The following is an 18,910-nucleotide window of genomic DNA, read 5'->3' on the forward strand; positions in this document are numbered from 1 at the left end:
TAATCCAGGCCAGATACTGTTTTACATTCAGGGTCCCAATATTAAGACAGTCAGGAAAACTAAGTGAAGTCAGTGGGACTTTTGCCTGAATGAAGAGCCTAGAGTCAGGCCTGAGCTTGATAAATTTATGGAGGGGATGGTATGATAGACTGCCTATAATGGCACATAGCCAATCTGTGACTGCAAATAACCCCAACAGCCAATAATTTCCCCCCAGGTCAAATTGGCAGAGACTGTGGTGTTTTTTTGCCTTCCTCTGCAGCATGGGTCACTTGCAGGTTTTAACTAGTGTAAATGGTGGATTCTCTGTAACAAAGTCTTTAAATCATGATTTGAGGATTTCAAGTAACTCAACTCAGAGGTTATGGGTCTAATACAGGTGGTGGCGGGTGAGGTTTTGTGGCCTGCAATGTGCAGGAGGTCAGATGATGATTATGTTGGTTCCTGCTAGCCTTAAAATTTATGAGAAGATATCAAATCACTTTACAAAGGAGGCTAATATCTCCCTGATATAGATGGGGAAACTGAGGTCCAGTGAAGTGACTTGTCTGAGGTAACCTAGCAGGCCAGAAATAGAATCCCAGTTCTGTATTTTATCCACTAGGCCACACTACCTCCAAACTGCTTGGGGCTTGATCTCAAAGTTTTAGGTCTTAATTTTGCAGGAGGGGCAGTTAGAAAAGACATCTGTCATAAACTGAGCAAACTAGTATGAAATTGTTGAGAATGGGAAAAAAATAACTCATCCGATGAAGTGAGCTGTAGCTCACGAAAGCTTATGCTCAAATAAATTGGTTAGTCTCTAAGGTGCCACAAGTACTCCTTTTCTTTTTGAGAATACAGACTAACACGGCTGTTACTCTGAAACTCAGATATTGTTAGTCACTTTTCAAAGTATAACGAACGTTGAACACTATCAGCATCCTCCTCCTACCCACACATACTACTTATACTTAACAAAGACCAAACTTACATTCTGTAGGACAGAAATTAAATCCATCTACTGATGCATGACTTGAGGGTTTCTAGAGGAAGTTATTCCATGATGTGAGTAATGTCAATGTAGCCATTTGGTGCAGCACATTCTTCCTAAGCAGATAGTGAATTTACTAGAAGAAAAATGAAGCCCACCTCCTTAGACATTCCCACCCCGGCTTGGATAGAAAACAGTAGTTTTCTTAGGAGGCCTATTGCCGTTGTATTACAATTATCCTCCCCCACCTTGTGCCACAAGCCTATTCACATCACTTTCGCAACATGCTCAGTCTCAAGTCCTGCAGCTCAAATCTCTCTGAAATGGCATTGCCAGCCCCAAAAGTTGGTTTTCCCTCTCCCCCCGCTGCAACTTTGACAAGCTCCTATGCTTTCCTTTTCTTTGTAAGTGCTTCAAAGAAGGAGGAGGAGCACAATAATAGAAAATAATTACATCTAATGAAATAAATAAATATTTTGCCTCAGGGGAGAAATTAAGTGAAATCTGCAAAATGTGCATTCATACCACACCTTAAAGAGCTTGTGACAGCAATTAATTCATTTTATACTTACCTTACAGTACACCAATTGTGAGCAGACCAAAAGGAAACAGAGGTAGTCCTTTATGGTGATAATACAATGAACAAATGAGATTTAATAATAATTTTTACCAGTGTAATTTAACCTTTACACCCACATATGCTGGCCTTTAAAAGGGGTTACTCTTGGTACAGTAAATTAATACAATACCTTTTATCCTTCAGCTATATCAGAGATGCTCTTAAATTTAGGTGGGAAATATTTTAATGCCATACCATCTGTCACCTGAGAAACTCAAATATTTATTAGCTAAGCTTCATAACACCCTTGTGAAACAAGCACTTTACCATGTATTAGTGGATAAAATGAAGAACAGAGGTTTAGTGCTTTTCTCCAGATAATACAGTAAGTCAATGGCAGAGCTCGTGGTAGAAGAGTTTGTACAGTACTTATACTCTCCTGTTCTAGCCACATGCTCCCCAGCCCACAAAAATATACATTCAGAGCCAAGGAACATTTTATTAAAAACATTTTTTCTTGTTAAACTTATGTTTTCTATAGCCAAATGATACCACAGACCAGGAAAACTGAAAGCTACACACGCAGATTTCAGGGTTCAGATTAAAATCAGACACTAGTCAATTTTTAATCTCAGGGTCACATTATTGTTATCAGAATCCCCAATCTGTATTTATCACCTCTAACAGGATACTGACGACTTAAAAGTCACACTTCTCTCAATGTTTAATAGTGTAGTCACCTATAAAACCTAAAACTAATGTAAGAAGGCATTGGAGAATTCCTTCCCCCTCCCCGTAAGGTTACTTTATACATATAGCATTACTTTGTGTATATTCGGGATCATTGTTTCCCCTTGAACACAGCTGCACATACTCTGCAGCATCCCCTTCTGGCCTCAGATGATTCTGCAGAACCCAGCCTTAATTTTCCTTCACCCAGGAAATCCTCAATGTGCCCACCAAGGCCTGAGTCACATAACACTTTCCCTTCCTGAGGACTAGTTTTTTCATATACAACAGCTTCAAACACAGTCTCTTTCAACCCAGTCTCCCATTGGGCACAGTTCCTCCTTTTTGAGTTCTATTTTGTAACTTTGAACACAATCTTTCTTGTTTAAGCTCTGGCTTCAATTGTCCCCAGCTAAACACAGGATTTCAGCCCTACCCAGCTGCTCCATACTGTCTCCCACCTTGAAGTCCTGTAGGGTTACTCAGACCCCTCATCATGGGTCCAGATGATCAGGCTGCTCGTTTGTGAGGGCTTCCCCACCTGCTTCCCTCAGGAGCTCAGACTCAGCTGCTTCTCCACCCTCTCAGGAACTCTTCCTCTAGCTTTAGCCTATCTCCTACTCCTCTGGACTGTCTTCTGAAGCTCAGGCACCTTTCTTTCCACACAATCAGCAACAGACAAGTGGCCACAGGTGCCTTCCCTTTCAATCAATAAGGCCTGTGACACCCGTAGTCAGTTAATTAGTTTCCCCTTGTGCTTGTCTGGGTCTTTTACAAACAGCAATAGAGAAGACAAGCATTTTTTTAAAAGTAGCAATATATGATTTTAAAACTACAGGGAGAAATAGAAGGCTCTGTTAATGACTTACTGTAGCACCATGGGCAAGTCACTTAACCTTCTCTATTTCTCAGTTTCTCTGTACAAAATGGATATATATATATATATATATATATATATATATATATATATATATATATATATATATATATTATAATGGATATAATACTTACCCAAAGGACATCACTAGGATGTTATGTGAGGTTTCATTAGTGTCTGTCAATGGCTTTGAAATCCTAGTAAGAAAGATCCTATAAAATGGCAAAATATTACTATAAATGTTGGATAACCTCACACAAATTTAGGTCAATTTCATCTATGTGCAGAGGGTCTATGACCTCAAAATAGGGTTTAAGTGGGATTAAAGTGGTACATAAACCTTGTGTGGGTCCTCTAAACAAGGGTGAATTTCACCCAGAGCTCTTAAAAGCAACATCAAGGTGAGCCTGCCACAACAGGTTTACGGATGTGTCTGTCTATTCAGAGGATGAAAAATTCTGTTACTCCAGGCACTACTAAGACAAATAGGGAATCCAGCTGTCCACTGATGCAGACTGGTCAGGGGGCTATTCATTGAAAAAAACAACAACCCAGAAAATCTTGATTCAGCCATCATAAGTGCTCCTCTCAAAGACAATGGCATAACAGAAATTTACATTTTACTATATTGGCCTTTTTCTTTAGGTTAAAAAAGGGAGAAAAGCAAAGAAAAACGAGTGAAGAATTGTATGGGAAAAACTGAATGAGGGGAAAACAGGGAGGCAAATGTATTTTCCCATGAGGTACCCCATGGAGGTGATGCAGGTTCACTGGAATAACAGGTTTTTTCATAGACTTCAAAAGTGTTAAAGTGTTCAGTTCTCAAATAAGGAACCACACTATATTGTTTCAATGAGTACATCCGAAGGGAGTGGAACAAAGGAGGCATTTATTGTCCTGTAATGTTCCCCTACAGTTTCTGACCAGGATTTTGGAAGCTTATTCAGTGCTGTGTGCATTTTCAGGCTGTGCAGATGTTAATCATTAAACACATAGATCTGCATCTTGACACAGTGTCTTTGTGCTGTGATTTAGAAGCTCAAAGAAATCTGGACCACAACAGTAAAAACAGCAACAAGTTTATTTGGCCTCTAACTATTTTTTCTAAGTAAATATTGTAGGATTTATTATTCTGTAATTTCCCCATTAATCAATTAAAAATAAGCCATCAATCTATTTACTTACTTTTCTAGAAAAAACTCTTTCAGGGTGTACATGGGGTGAGTTACCATCATGCTCTTAATACTGGAAATACTCTCTGGGTTAGACTCCAAAGCTCACCCCTATTCCTGGGATTGTCTTGTTCCTCTGCTAGGAATAAGGACAGACATAAGAATCAGCCTCAGTAACAGATGTGCAACAATATACCTACTGCAAAATATTTTTTGAACCAGCTGTACACCTATGCATGATAACATGTCATTTGAATGTTCCAGTAAAACTGCAATGTCCCTAGAAATAGTAAAAAGAAAAGGAGTACTTGTGGCACCTTAGAGACTAACCAATTTATTTGAGCATGAGCTTTCGTGAGCTACAGCTCACTTCATCAGATGTTTACCGTGGAAACTGCAGCAGACTTTATATACACACAGAAATCATGAAACAATACCTCCTCCCACCCCACTGTCCTGCTGGTAATAGCTTATCTAAAGTGATCAACAGGTGGGCCATTTCCAGCACAAATCCAGGTTTTCTCACCCTCCACCCCCCCACACAAATTCACTCTCCTGCTGGTGCTAGCCCATCCAAAGTGACAACTCTTTACATAATCAAGTCGGGCTATTTCCTGCATAGATCAAGGTTTTCTCACATCCCCCCCACCCCCATACACACACAAACTCACTCTCCTGCTGGTAATAGCTCATCTAAACTGACCATTCTCCAGGTTTAAATCCAAGTTAAACCAGAACATCTGGGGGGGGGGGGGTAGGAAAAAACAAGAGGAAACAGGCTACCTTGCATAATGACTTAGCCACTCCCAGTCTCTATTTAAGCCTAAATTAATAGTATCCAATTTGCAAATGAATTCCAATTCAGCAGTTTCTCGCTGGAGTCTGGATTTGAAGTTTTTTTGTTTTAAGATAGCGACCTTCATGTCTGTGATTGCGTGACCAGAGAGATTGAAGTGTTCTCCGACTGGTTTATGAATGTTATAATTCTTGACATCTGATTTGTGTCCATTTATTCTTTTACGTAGAGACTGTCCAGTTTGACCAATGTACATGGCAGAGGGGCATTGCTGGCACATGATGGCATAGATCACATTGGTGGATGTGCAGGTGAACGAGCCTCTGATAGTGTGGCTGATGTTATTAGGCCCTGTGATGGTGTCCCCTGAATAGATATGTGGGCACAATTGGCAACGGGCTTTGTTGCAAGGATAAGTTCCTGGGTTAGTGGTTCTGTTGTGTGGTATGTGGTTGTTGGTGAGTATTTGCTTCAGGTTGCGGGGCTGTCTGTAGGCAAGGACTGGCCTGTCTCCCAAGACTTGTGAGAGTGTTGGGTCATCCTTTAGGATAGGTTGTAGATCCTTAATAATGCGTTGGAGGGGTTTTAGTTGGGGGCTGAAGGTGACGGCTAGTGGCGTTCTGTTATTTTCTTTGTTAGGCCTGTCCTGTAGTAGGTAACTTCTGGGAACTCTTCTGGCTCTATCAATCTGTTTCTTTACTTCTGCAGGTGGGTATTGTAGTTGTAAGAAAGCTTGACAGAGATCTTGTAGGTGTTTGTCTCTGTCTGAGGGGTTGGAGCAAATGCGGTTGTATCGCAGAGCTTGGCTGTAGACGATGGATCGTGTGGTGTGGTCAGGGTGAAAGCTGGAGGCATGCAGGTAGGAATAGCGGTCAGTAGGTTTACGGTATAGGGTGGTGTTTATGTGGCCATTGTTTATTAGCACTGTAGTGTCCAGGAAGTGGATCTCTTGTGTGGACTGGACCAGGCTGAGGTTGGTGGTGGGATGGAAATTGTTGAAATCATGGTGGAATTCCTCAAGGGCTTCTTTTCCATGGGTCCAGATGATGAAGATGTCATCAATATAGCGCAAGTAGAGTAGGGGCTTTAGGGGACGAGAGCTGAGGAAGCGTTGTTCTAAATCAGCCATAAAAATAGCCTAGAAATAGTGAAGTCACAAAGAACAATGAACACAAGGTTGATCCACATTTGTTTTCTAATGAGGTGGATACTATACAATAAATCTTAGCTTGATTTCACAGTTAATGCTGCAGCATCCAAATCAAATCTATGAAAAATTAAACTAAAACTTGCTTTCAGATTAAGGTATATTTGGACTCTCCCTTCCTGGTTGCAGAGATCCCCCACACCAGTGCAGGTCTGCTGCAAAAGAGAGTGGACTAGATCCCAGGGGGCCACACAGCTGTAAGCTATTCCTGTGTGCCTCTGATGAGGGCTGGACATGCATGGTCTGGAGGTAGTGTCATGCCAGAGGCCACACTGTAGCAAGAATCATTTGGTTCTCCTCCAGTGGTGGGGTTGCTTTAAGGGTACACATGGGCTACTTTAGCATTTGGTTGAAGCAGCCTTTGTGGAAAAAGCTTTGAAGCCAGTCTCTGGATTTGGGACTTGTGTTCATCTACTAAACAAGTGCTTTACCTACCTGATGCAAAGTACCAGGAAATATTGCGTACCCACCCTCTAACTACTGAGTGTCCTAATAGGACATTTTCAAAGTGGAAGTTATAACTTCCTATATAACTTTTAGAAAAAAAGGCACTTCTAACTAACTATGGTATCTTTCTTAACATAATTATTCTTAGTAAAATTGGTTTCAATGTACAAAGCTATATATGAGCACTCAAAACAAAATGGCTGTCATTTGATTGTACAGTCACTACACTATTGATATCTAACACATTATTTATTTTTTTCTATCATTATAATGCTCAAGAGCCCAGTCAGAACTGGGCCCTAATGGGCTAGGCATTGTACAAAATACAAAGGCAAACACACTGTATTACTGTGAAGTGTTTTAAGATACTCAGGTAATTAAATGAACCACATTAAATGACTCTTTATTTTAGGATAGTAGTTTAGGTATCTGTATAGAGTTAGTTGCTGTTACTTTTTCTTATGCTGGAGTTAGGAGGCTATGTGCAATAGGCTGCAATGATCTGCAGCAATTTCAAAATGAATTTGGAGTACAGTGTCATCCTGATACATGGACCATAGGGACATTATGTACTGCACCTAAATCCTTGTGTAATGAAAGGAAAATATACCTCAAAGTTGCATATAAAAATTAATCTGTCTATATATTCTTGCACTGGCTCAGAGTCATTTTTGTTTTTTATGTAACTGGCGCACCCTTGCTATATAATAAATCTTACATAAACAAACCCAGACAGTAGGATTAAAGGATAAAAGTAACTAATGCTTAGATCCAGACTGTATGATGACTGTAAAAAAACAAAAACAAAAAAACAAAGCTACTACATTCTCTTTAATTTTCCAACATGTTCATAATATATAAATGTATAGGGTCTTTCGTATATGTATGTATATTATCATTGGAGGTTAATTTTTCAACCCATGGAACAACAGTGTTCCATTGTAAACACAAAGGTATACTAGTTGAATTATATAGTCACACAACGTTGATAAAAAATTCATACATATACATATTCTTGTAACAAAATTAATATACCTTTCCCCAGAATTCAAGTATTGAAATCCGCTGGTGTCTGTGTAGTTGTACTTCTTGTACCAGGATATCTTCCTCCAAAACCTCACTGATTTTTAGATTCCTTAAAGCTGACTTTGTGTTTTTTCCTTACTGTTTGCTAGAAAAAATAATTACAAAATAGTTAGTGGTGCATGAAGGTAGAAGTTACCTGTAAAACGGTTACTGCTAGCGGTTTTGATATTGCAGTCTGTGGCACACAAAACTCCCATGGTCTTCAGTGGATATTATATAGTTACAGTTGATACTGGTCCTTTATTGAGTGTGTCAAATTTCATTACAAGGCATTTGGAAAATGCACAGAAATGTCATTTGTTATATCAGTACACCAGGAAAGAAGATATTCCCCAGTATGTAACAAGTTACAAAGCACTGTGTTCAGGAAATACATTTACAGCTGGGACTGGTAAACAAAAGACAAAGCAGTGAGAAATTCTGAAGCCAGAAATGTACACTGAGGACTAGTGCAATGTGATTGGCACTTTCCTTTTAATCTGATTCAAAACACAGTGGTTGCAATTCTTATAAAGAGAGATACTTCTTAGGGATCATGTTAAGGATTCATAAACTTTACCTTCAGAAAATTTCACAGACTTTCTTTTTAATTTTAGAACAAGTCCTTTATGTTAAAGTGCCAGGAAAATGTCTAGTGTCTTGTTTAGATTCTCATATCCTTGATTACTTTTTGGAAATCATAGAGTCTAATCTATGTTTTGCAATGTAAAAGTGAATTTTGCTGCCATAATAGCCTATCATTGCACTGGCCAAGGTTCAAATTTGTAAGTGCTTTTTTATCCTACTGTGAAAAGCTTCCCAAAAGCCTGCTGCATGTATATTCTTATATTCATCTTCCCCTGATGTTTTCCTCTCCTCATCAGGCTCAAAGAATCTTCTTTTGAGCCTTTGAACTTTCTTTTAATCCTTAACCCCTTATCTCATTCAAAGTAGTATTTTAATTGATAGTAACTCAAGTTAGGATGGTAAGTAAGTTACAAGGACTTAATGGCAGACTTGCCTTATGTCTTTTTCACAAAGTCAAAATTGTGCTTTGTCCACTTTTAGTCTCAGATTTCCACATGAAAAACTATTTTTGTTACCAATTTTTCCCGCTAACGCCTAGGCACATATCATGACTAAGACAGTAGGTTGCATGTTCTGGATGTCTAGAGAGTCTGATATTACAATTTGAAAAGAACTAAGGCTTTTAAGAAATTGCCTAGAAAGACTATTTGTGACCGTCAGAGAAAAGGGTAATGAGGAAGTGATCCTGCTCAGAAATGATCAAAAATGGACTAAGATCTGTAACACAGCCTGCTTTGAGGAAACCCAGGTCCTAGTGCCAGAAAGTTGCAGAGTTCATTCCACAATGGGCATGGCAGCTTCAAGAGCTTTCTTTCAAAATGTTACTGGCAGAAGTTTGTGAGGCTACAAACTGGAGTCCAATTCATACATTTATAAAGCCCGTTTCCTTGACACATAAGGTGGGATTTTTCAAAAATGTTCACTGTTGGCCTAATTCTGCCCCCACCAGTGTGTCAAACGGTTTGATTTGCCTACAGCCAAGTTGCGCGTCCAGTACAAGGGCTGGTCAGGAATGTGGACTTTTGCAGTCTACGATGATTATCCCATTCCCATGCTGCTGGGGGAAGACTTGGCCAACCAGGTAAAGCTGGCCAAGAGGGTGGGAATGGTCACCCGCAGCCAGATTAAGCAAGCTTCCACACCTATCCCTGTTCCTGAGCCTTCCACCAGGGCCCCATCTGTGTTACCAGAGACCCAAATGGAGGTGGTGGAACCAGATCCCCTGCCAATGACTGCAACGGCCATAGTGGATCCAGTCCCAGAGACCCTAGTCCCTGAACAGAAACTGGTGAAGCAACCAGCACCAGAACCATTAACAGCATTGAGTCCAGTGCTTGCAACCCTGTCTAGAGCTCCAACACCAGAGGGCACCACCGAGCCTGCACTGGCAGCAGCAGCAGATGACCCTACACAAGAGGCTCAGCCAGAGCCTGAAATACCCCACAGTGCACCAGCGGAGAGCAGTTCACCATCAACGGAAACAGCCCCATCACCGGCATCGCTTCCAGAGGGACCAAGCCCAGGTCCACAATCCAGTGAGGAACTGATGCCTCCAGCATGAAGGGAACTGTTCCAGGCCAAACAGGAAGCAGATGAAAGCCTCCAGAGAGCTTGTACGGAGGCACGGAGCAACCCACTGCCTCTCAACTCTTCTAATCGATCTCAGTTTGTTGTAGAAAGAAGACTTTTATATAAGGAAACTCTTTCTGGTGGGCACCAGGAAAACTGGCATCCTCAGAGACAGTCGGTAGTTCCAACTAAGTACCGGGAAAAGCTCTTGAGCTTAGCCCACGATCATCCTAGTGGCCATGCTGGCGTGAACAGGACCAAAGACCGTTTGGGGAGGTCATTCCACTGGGAGGGAATGGGCAAGGATGTTTCTGCCTATGTCTGATCTTGTGAGGTATACCAAAGAGTGGGAAAACCCCAAGACCAGGCCAAAGCCCCTCTTCAGCCATTCCCTATCATTGAAGTTCCATTTCAGTGAGTAGCTGTGGATATTCTGGGTCCTTTTCTGAAAAAGACACCCAGAGAAAAGCATGACTTTCATGGATTTTGCCACCCAATGGCCGGAAGCAGTACCTCTAAGCAACACCAGGCCTAAAAGTGTGTGCCAGGCACTAACAGATATTTTTGCTAGGGTAGATTGGCCCTCCGACATCCTTACAGATGCAGGAACTAATTTCCTGGCAGGAACTATGGAAAGCCTTTGGGAAGCTCATGGGGTGACTCACTTGGTTGCCACCCCTTACCATCATCAAACAAATGGCCTGGTGGAGAAATTTAATGGACCTTTGGGGGCCATGATACGTAAATTCATAAATGAGCACTCCAATGATTGGGACCTAGTGTTGCTGCAGTTGCTCTTTGCATACAGAGCTGTACCACATCCCAGTTTAGGGTTTTCACCATTTGAACTTGTATATGGCCGTGAGGTAAAGGGGCCATTACAGTTTGTGAAGCAGCAATGGGAGAGGTTTACACCTTCTCCAGGAACTAACATTCTGGACTTTGTAACCAACCTACAAACCACGCTCTGAACCTCTTTAGCTCTTGCTAAAGAAAACCTAAAAGATGCTCAAAAAGAGCAAAAAGCCTGGTATGATAAACATGCCAGAGAGTGGTCCTTCAAAGTAGAAGACCAGGTTATGGTCTTAAAGGCGCTCCAGGCCCATAAAATGGAAGCGTTGTGGGAAGGGCCATTCATGGTCCAAGAGCACCTGGGAGCTGTTAATTATCTCATAGCATTTCCCACCTCAAACCGAAAGCCTAAGGTGTACCATATGTACATAAGGTGTACCATACCATCTAAAGCCCTTTTATTCCAGAGAATTAAAGGTTTGTCAGTTTACAGCCCAGGGAGGAGATGACGCTGAGTGGCCTGAAGGTGTCTACTACAAAGGAAAAAATGATGGTGGCTTGGAAGAGGTGAACCTCTCCATGACCCTTGTGTGTATGCAGCAACAGCAGATCAAGGAGCTGTGTGCTAGCTATGCGCCGACATTCTCAGCCACCCCAGGACTGATTGAACGGGCATACCACTCCATTGACACAGGTAATACTCACCCATTAGAAAGATACTCCTCACTGAAATGTTTTTATGATGTTTATATAGTCATCAGCCCTGTGCACAAAAGCCCTTTCAGTGATGTAAGAAACTGTCTTCCTTCTGATATGACAACTCACTTTTTCAGTGTTTAGGCACAAAGCAACAGTTCTGGAACAGGATCATCTGACAAATGATTAACCTTATACATTTGCTATTTCTTGCTTCCTTTTCTTAAATCTCTCTGGCTTTTGACAGGTTCATTGAACAGCAGGATTATTTGTCTCAAAGAACTATGCTGTTATTATTTATAAGCAGCACACCATTTTAATTTTTATATCAATAGGTTATTTAATTGTGATGAACAAGTAAAAGCACTTTCCCCAGTGGGATATAAATGATGAGATTCTGTAAGTACAGTAGTGAAAAGAGAGTATTCCTTTGTATATTAAATTTTATATTTGCTTTTTTATGTGACAATTCTATAATTGCTCTATTTTAAATTTTTTTGATTTTTCAAAGAATTCTGAAAGAAAATACAGACCTATTTTCCTTCCACATAATTATTACATTAAAACAATATTTCCTCCCAGCATTGGACTTCTGTAGTGGGAAGCTGTTGACATATGTCTCAAATGACTGCTTACAATTGTGCCTCTGTGTGCAGCTATTCTCTGTTCTTCTGTACTTTCAGATGTTTTGCCCTGGTCTCCAGGATAAAGCTGGATCATGCCAAGTACTTTTGTATGTTCTTTGAGCAGATTTTTTTCTGTAGTTCTTGTTACATATGGTTCAAATGACAAAACACAGAAATCCCCAAGAGAATGTCTACAGAGTTTTTTTACACAATATACAGCTTAAAAGTGCAAGTGCAGATATATCAGTTTCAGTTTTCCTCAGAGTAAAGTAGTGTAGTATATTTAAGATCTTATGCTTTGTAAAAACAAGGTTACTTCCCTGTAACTAGAATTCTCAGAGTATATTATATCTGTAGTTCTACACAACTGGAGCTGCATTTCTCAAATCAAAGCAGTCAAACAACTAGGGGCATGTCTAACACTGGCAAAGTTACAGCACCGGCAGTTACAGCGCCGCTCAGAGAGTGCCCAAGGAAAACTGCTGTTGTGTGTTCACACTGACAGTTGCCTGTCCCAGGCCGGGTTGTTTACCTGCAGCGTCCACATGTTCAGCCGATCGCAGCTCCCACTGGCCATGGTTCGCTGCTCCAGGCCAATGTGGGCTGCGGGAAGCGGCGTGGGCCGAGGGATATGCTGGCCACTGTTTCCCGCAGCTCCCATTGGCCTGGAGCGGTGAACTCCCCAGCCCGCCAGTGGCTTTCCCTGATGGGCTGCATGCCAAAGGTTGCTGATCCCTGTTCTAGACTGAGCACTGAGTCCCATTGGGTAGATAGAGAGATTAATCTAAATAATCTATACAGAAGCCCCTGGAACTCCATAAAATTGGGTCCCTAATCCATGAACTACTGGAACTCATTAACAAAACTTTTCTTAAACTTTACATGAATATATTGTCTCATACTACAGAATTAGAATTTATAATCCCTATTCCACAATGAGATATCTTTGAGCTATAATGTATCTTAATTAAAACTATCTTTAGATAAAATGATTTTTGAGAAAAACCTATCAAAAATCCGATTTAAATAAAAAAATTCCAATTTTTTTTTAAAAAAATCATTGATTTTTATCCACCCTGATAGCAATGAAAGGGAGACTGTAAAACCACTTTGCCAAAGATGGCATCCATTAAATCATCAGTGTCTAAACAATGCTATCAAAAGGCATGGACTGAACTTCATGTAATCATTCTACATGTTTCCAAAATGGGAACATGTTAAAGGCTAAGCCTCAGAGGTTCCACCTCTGCAGTAGGTTCAGTACACAGATCTTAAAACAAGTAATTCCTGCTTCTTAATAACAAGCTTGAATAGAATTCAAAATTGATTTAAAAAGCATTGCTTAATACTAGATTTCCCACTTAGACATCATCTCTAGCTCCCCACTAAGGAAAAACAATATCAATTCATTCCAAAAAATTTAGTCTTAATCACATAAGGAGAGAGCTTTCAACAAATTTATGTCTGATTAACTTGCCTGGGGACAAAAGAGGACAAGGGAAAAAACACTGGCAAAGACATTGGTTTAAGGCAGTAGTTTTCAAACTTTTTTTCTGGGGACCCAGTTGAAGAAAATTGTTGATGCCTGCGACCCAACGGAGCTGGGAATGAAGGGCTTGGGGTGTGGGAGGGGCTCAATGCTGGAGCAGAGGGTTGAGGTGCGGGGGTGAGGGCTGTGGGGTGGGGCCAGGAATGAGGGGTTCAGGCTGTGGGAGGGGGTCAGGGCTTTGGGCTGGGGGTGCAGGCTCTGGGGTAGGGCTGGGGATGAGGGTTTTGGGGTGCAGAAAGGGCTCCTGGGTTGGGGGGGCCTCAGGGCTGGGGCAGGGGCGCAGGCTTACCTCTGGCAGTTCCCAGTCAGCAGTGCAGACAGAGTGCAGAGGCAGGCTTCCTGCAGCCAGCAGCAGGTCCAGCTCCTAGGTGGAGGCCCAGAAGCAGCTCTACGTGGCTCTTGTTTGCAGGCACCACACCCAGCCCCCAAAGCTCCCATTGGCCAGTAGCCAGTGCTTGGGGCAGGGGCAGTGCGTGGAGTCCCATGGGCCTCCCCGCCCCCGAAGCCGGAACCGCTGCTGGCCGCTTCTGGAGTGCAGCGCGGTGTTGGAACAGGTAGGCACTACCCTGCCTTAGCTGGGCAGCACCGCCAATGGGACTTTTAACATCCTGGTCGGTGGTGCTGACCAGAGCTGCTAGGGTCCCCGGGTGCTGAGCAAGGCGACCCAGTGCCTTACATGCCATGACCCAGTACTGGGTCGTGACCCAAACTTTGAAAAACACTGGTTTAAGGGGAGGTCTGAAACCACTTCAGGTATAAATCTGGCATAAGGAGACTGCTATATATTATATTTTTGAAAATTCAAGAGTGTCGGAATGGACATAAGTTCCTGAAACTTACCCTTCAGACTGATGTGATATTCACACACAAAAAACGCCTTGTAAGAAGACATTCTCCATTATTGGTTCAAATCATTTTGTTTAAAACCAGACCTTGATTGTATAGGTGGAATAGAATTTTACCAGGATGTAAAGATGGAACATATCTTTTAAAAAACACTGATGTACAGGGAATTAAAACATTTTTGTGTCCTGACTCAGCTCATGGAAAGTTGCAATAGCAGAAAGGTTATCTGTAAAATTAACAGCTATAGCCAATAAACCAACTACGAGCTGAAACGATTCTAATGTCTACAGTTTTGTAGTGGCATGGAGCATAGAAGAGATCATGGGTGAAATCCCCCCATTTAAGTTGATTTCACCCTATCTTCTCAATACGTTGGGGGTGGAAATGGAAGGCTGAAATGTATGTTTTCTATACTCCAATCATGCCTCTTATGAACATTTTCAGGAAGACACAGTATTTGTGTCTATGGTATCAGGGAGAGGGATCAATAAAAATAACTTTTAGAAAGTACATTCAGTCACTAATATGAAATTAACTCAGTACTCAATCTATCAGGAAGTCTCTAGAATATATAAACAAACTCAGAACTCATGAGAAGCTAAAACATTTGAATAAGTGTATGAATGCACTTTTTATTTTTTTTCTTTCTCATTTTTTCTCTCTTTAACAACCCTTCCAGACAAGGTATCTCCACATTTACACAATGGACATTTTGACATGCTTTACTTGAAACAAGTTTCTACAGGCAGGCCTTTCACAGGGGAGTGCAATCTTGTCAGGTCTTGAAAGGATCAGGAAATCTTTTCTGAAAAAATCCTACCTCTTCATAAAGGCCTTATTTTGTACCACTTGCGTAACCTCCCCACTATAAATACATCATAGCACTACATCTCATAAATAACATAAAATCAACATATTTCTTTAAAACAACTGTGAGACTTTTGCAAAAGTGCATTTGGTCTGTGAAGAGTCATTGAACTAACCATGGTACAATCTGTAAACCAGAAAGATGTCTACATGCTAAATTCTTATGAGAAAGGAAAGGCAGTTTAAGTAATCTGTAAGTACCAGATCAAACCAAGTAATTCTTCCAAAGGAAAATGAGTAATTGGAAAGCTTCATACCAGAAATAAAAATCAATTCAAAGCAAAGAGGACCTGAGACAATTTGGGGGAATCTTTCTATACAATTTATACATTCTGGTTTATGTTATGAAGTTATTATGAAATTGTTGTGTCATGGAATGCCTCTGTGTGGATGTAGAATCCACCATCTGCTGTCAGGGGCTGTCATACTTACTTAAGAGACCAGGGACAATGGAGAGTTGTTAACCTTAATAACTGTGCTCTCACCAAACTATGGGTATGCTAAGAAGGTTGCCTGAGCTGGGAAACCAGTTTGACCAAGTTTTTCTGCAGGGAGTTAGTGATCACACTTATAGTGTACAAGCAGAATAAAGTCCAGACCCTTAAAATATATATACTTGGTGCTTTAATAGGGACAATTTCACAAAGATGAAAACATTTATGAGCCAAATCAGCTGGAAGGAATAACTTAATCAGACAAATGTAAATGATAATTGGGAATCATTTCAGACTACCTTACTGGATGGACAAAAAGCCACAACTGAGGAAGAAGGCCATCCTGGTTAAAAAACTGACCTGGGAGGAGGAGGGGAACTGAAGTCAGCTATAATGTTTTTTAAATATTTAATAAATGGAACAAAGGGAAAGCTGATAATAATGAATATAAATCAGAAGTTAGGAACTGTAGAAAACTTATAAGGGAAGCAAAGGGTCACAAGGAGAAATCTATGGCCAGCAGAATTAAGAACAATAAGGAGTTTAAAAAAAAAATATTAGGAACAAAAAGAATCCTGACAATGGTCCTTTACTAGATGGAAATGGTAGAATTAACAATAATAATGCAGAAAAGATAAAAGTGTTCAATAAATATTTCTGTTCTATATTTGGGGAAAAACAGATGATATAGTCTCATTATATGGTGATAATACTCTTTCCATTCCACTAGTGTCTCTAGAAGACGTAAAATAGAAGCTACTAACTTAGAAATTTTAACATCAGCAGGTCCAGATCTCTTGCAACCAAGAGTTTTGAAAGATCTTGCTGGGGAGCTCGCTGGAGTGTTAATGCTGATTTTCAATAATGGAGCACAGGAGAAGTTTCAGAAGACTGGGAGAAAGCTAATGTTGTGACAGTTTTAAAAAGGGTAAAACGGGATGACTCAGGTAATTATAAGCCTGTCAACCTGACATTGATCCCAGGTAAGATAATGGAGCAACTGATATGGGACTCAATTAATAAAGAACTAAAGGAAGGTAAGGAAATTAATGCAAATCAACATAGGTTTATTAAAAATAGATCCTGTCAAACTAACTTGATATCTTTTTTTGATGAGATTACTAGTTTGGTTGATGAAGGTAACGGTGTTGACATAATATATTTAGACATCTCTAAGGTGTTTGACTTGGTACCATACATTTTGATTAAAAAAACTAGAATATAAAATTAACATGGCACACATTAAATGGATTAAAACCTGGCTAACTGATAGATCTCAAAATGTAATTGTAAATAGGGAATTGTCATTGAGCAGGTGTGTTTCCAGCAAGGTCCCACAGGGACTGGATCTTGGCCCTATACTATTTAACATTTTTATCAATGACCTGGAAGAAAATAAAAAAATCATCACTGATAAAGTCTGCAGATGAAAGCTGGGGGAGTGATAAATAACAAAGAGAGCAGGTCACTGATTCAGAGCCATCTAAAATGCGTCGTAAGCTGGGCACAAGCAAATAATACACATTTTAATATGGCTAAATGTAAATGTATACATCCAAGAACAAAGAATGTAGGCCATACATACAGGATGGGGGACTCTATCCTGGGAAGCAGTGACACTGAAGAAGATTTCAGGGTCATGGTCATTAATCAGCTGAACACAGTGTCCAGTATGACACGCTGTGGATGCATAAACAGGGGAATCTAAAGTAGGAGGAGAGAGGTTATTTTACCTCTATATTTGGCACTGGTGCAACTCCTGCTGGAATTCTGTGTCCAATTGTGGTATCCACAATTCAAGAAAGATGTTGATAAATTGGAGAGGGTTTAGCAAAGAGCCATGAGAATAACTGAAGGATTGGAAAACATACTTCATAGTGATAGACTCAAAAGAGCTCAATCCATTTAGTTTAACAAACAGACGGTTAAGGGGTGAGTTGAAACTTTGGGTAGGAGAGGGGAAGCGACAGGCATCCTTTGGTAGTGGGGCTGAGGGGTTTAACTGCGGGACCAGCCAACGTTAGCGAAGACTAGCTGACCTAGAGAGGCTCCATAATTATGAAGAGAAGCCAAGAACTGCAAAAGGATCTTGGACTCCACAGAGGACTCTCCCTAAGCCTAAGTACTCTTCAGAGTTGTGAGGAAACGGAGGCAGGGAAAATCCATATAGGTGTGTTTATTCTTTTGTCTAGATCTGTGCATCTCTTGTGCTACTAAGTAAAGAGTAATAGTGTTTTAGAATCCTGTGCAAAGTCTGTCTGTGTGCCTGTTTTCTTTCATTGTCACATGCCCCTGCAGAGTTAAACTGTAATTCCAGAGTGCCCATATGGCTGGAGTTCTTAGAGAGAGTATATTTAAGCTACAGGGCAGTCTGAGGGGTCAGTACTGGACCCAGGGGATGGGAAGTTGGACTGTGAGGACCTAGATCTCAGAAGGGGGTGGAGGGGAGGTGGTGCTAGGCACAGAATCTAGTGTGCCTACAGACCCCAGTCAGGGAGAGTGTCTGGACTCTGTTCATGCTCAGGAGGCTTAAAGAGCATACACAGCCCAGTGAGGTGGGCTCCAAACACAACAGCCTGGGGATTGTACAGCTGGTTGGGGGGAGCTCTACAAAGACTCTGTGTGTGTGTGACACCATATTTACATAAGTGATATCAATAGTTGGATATGCCTTAATGACTTCACCAACATAGATAGCAAATATAATGCTGAATTAGCCCTATAATAGAAAATGAAGAACAAGAAGTCCCTAACAGTATGCTACAGAGGCAGAAAATATACTTATTTTAAGAGAAAACACAAGGCAAGTCCCCAAACCCGCAAAACATGTAAAGAGAAACGATGGTAAGATAGTTTATTAAAAAGCTTAATTAACTCATTTTAATTACTTTTCTCTTTAATAAAGTTCAGAACCATTACCTAACATTTATTAACAAGTGGCAACTGTGATGTTTTGAAAGGAGTCTAATTAATTTAACAGTTTTTAGTTAATAGTTAGTTTGAATGTCAATATTTTAAAGGCTCATCTGCCATAAGAATTGTGCCAATATATTCATGAGTATGGCTTATTGTCTCGTTTCCTTAGGGGATTGGGTCAATTCAGAAATTGAGCCAGTTT

General features: G+C 40.7%; 1 long non-coding RNA gene across 2 annotated transcripts in view; it reads right to left on the reverse strand.

The window, feature by feature from the left end:
- Positions 1-3,272: 3,272 nt before the first annotated feature.
- LOC140913835 (uncharacterized) overlaps positions 3,273-18,910 on the reverse strand; it is a 122,183-nt gene continuing 106,545 nt past the window's right edge. Inside the window, exons 3-5 of one of the 2 annotated variants that reach the window (XR_012159669.1) lie at positions 7,796-7,931; positions 4,324-4,446; positions 3,273-3,350 (exon numbers count right to left, since the gene is read on the reverse strand). This is a non-coding gene — a long non-coding RNA (uncharacterized lncRNA). Of the gene's footprint in view, positions 3,351-4,323; positions 4,450-7,795; positions 7,932-18,910 lie in introns of both variants that reach the window. The other variant, XR_012159670.1, reaches the window with a different exon arrangement.

This window comes from Lepidochelys kempii, chromosome 6 (assembly GCF_965140265.1).
Source record: "Lepidochelys kempii isolate rLepKem1 chromosome 6, rLepKem1.hap2, whole genome shotgun sequence".
Lineage (NCBI taxonomy): Eukaryota > Metazoa > Chordata > Testudines > Cheloniidae > Lepidochelys > Lepidochelys kempii.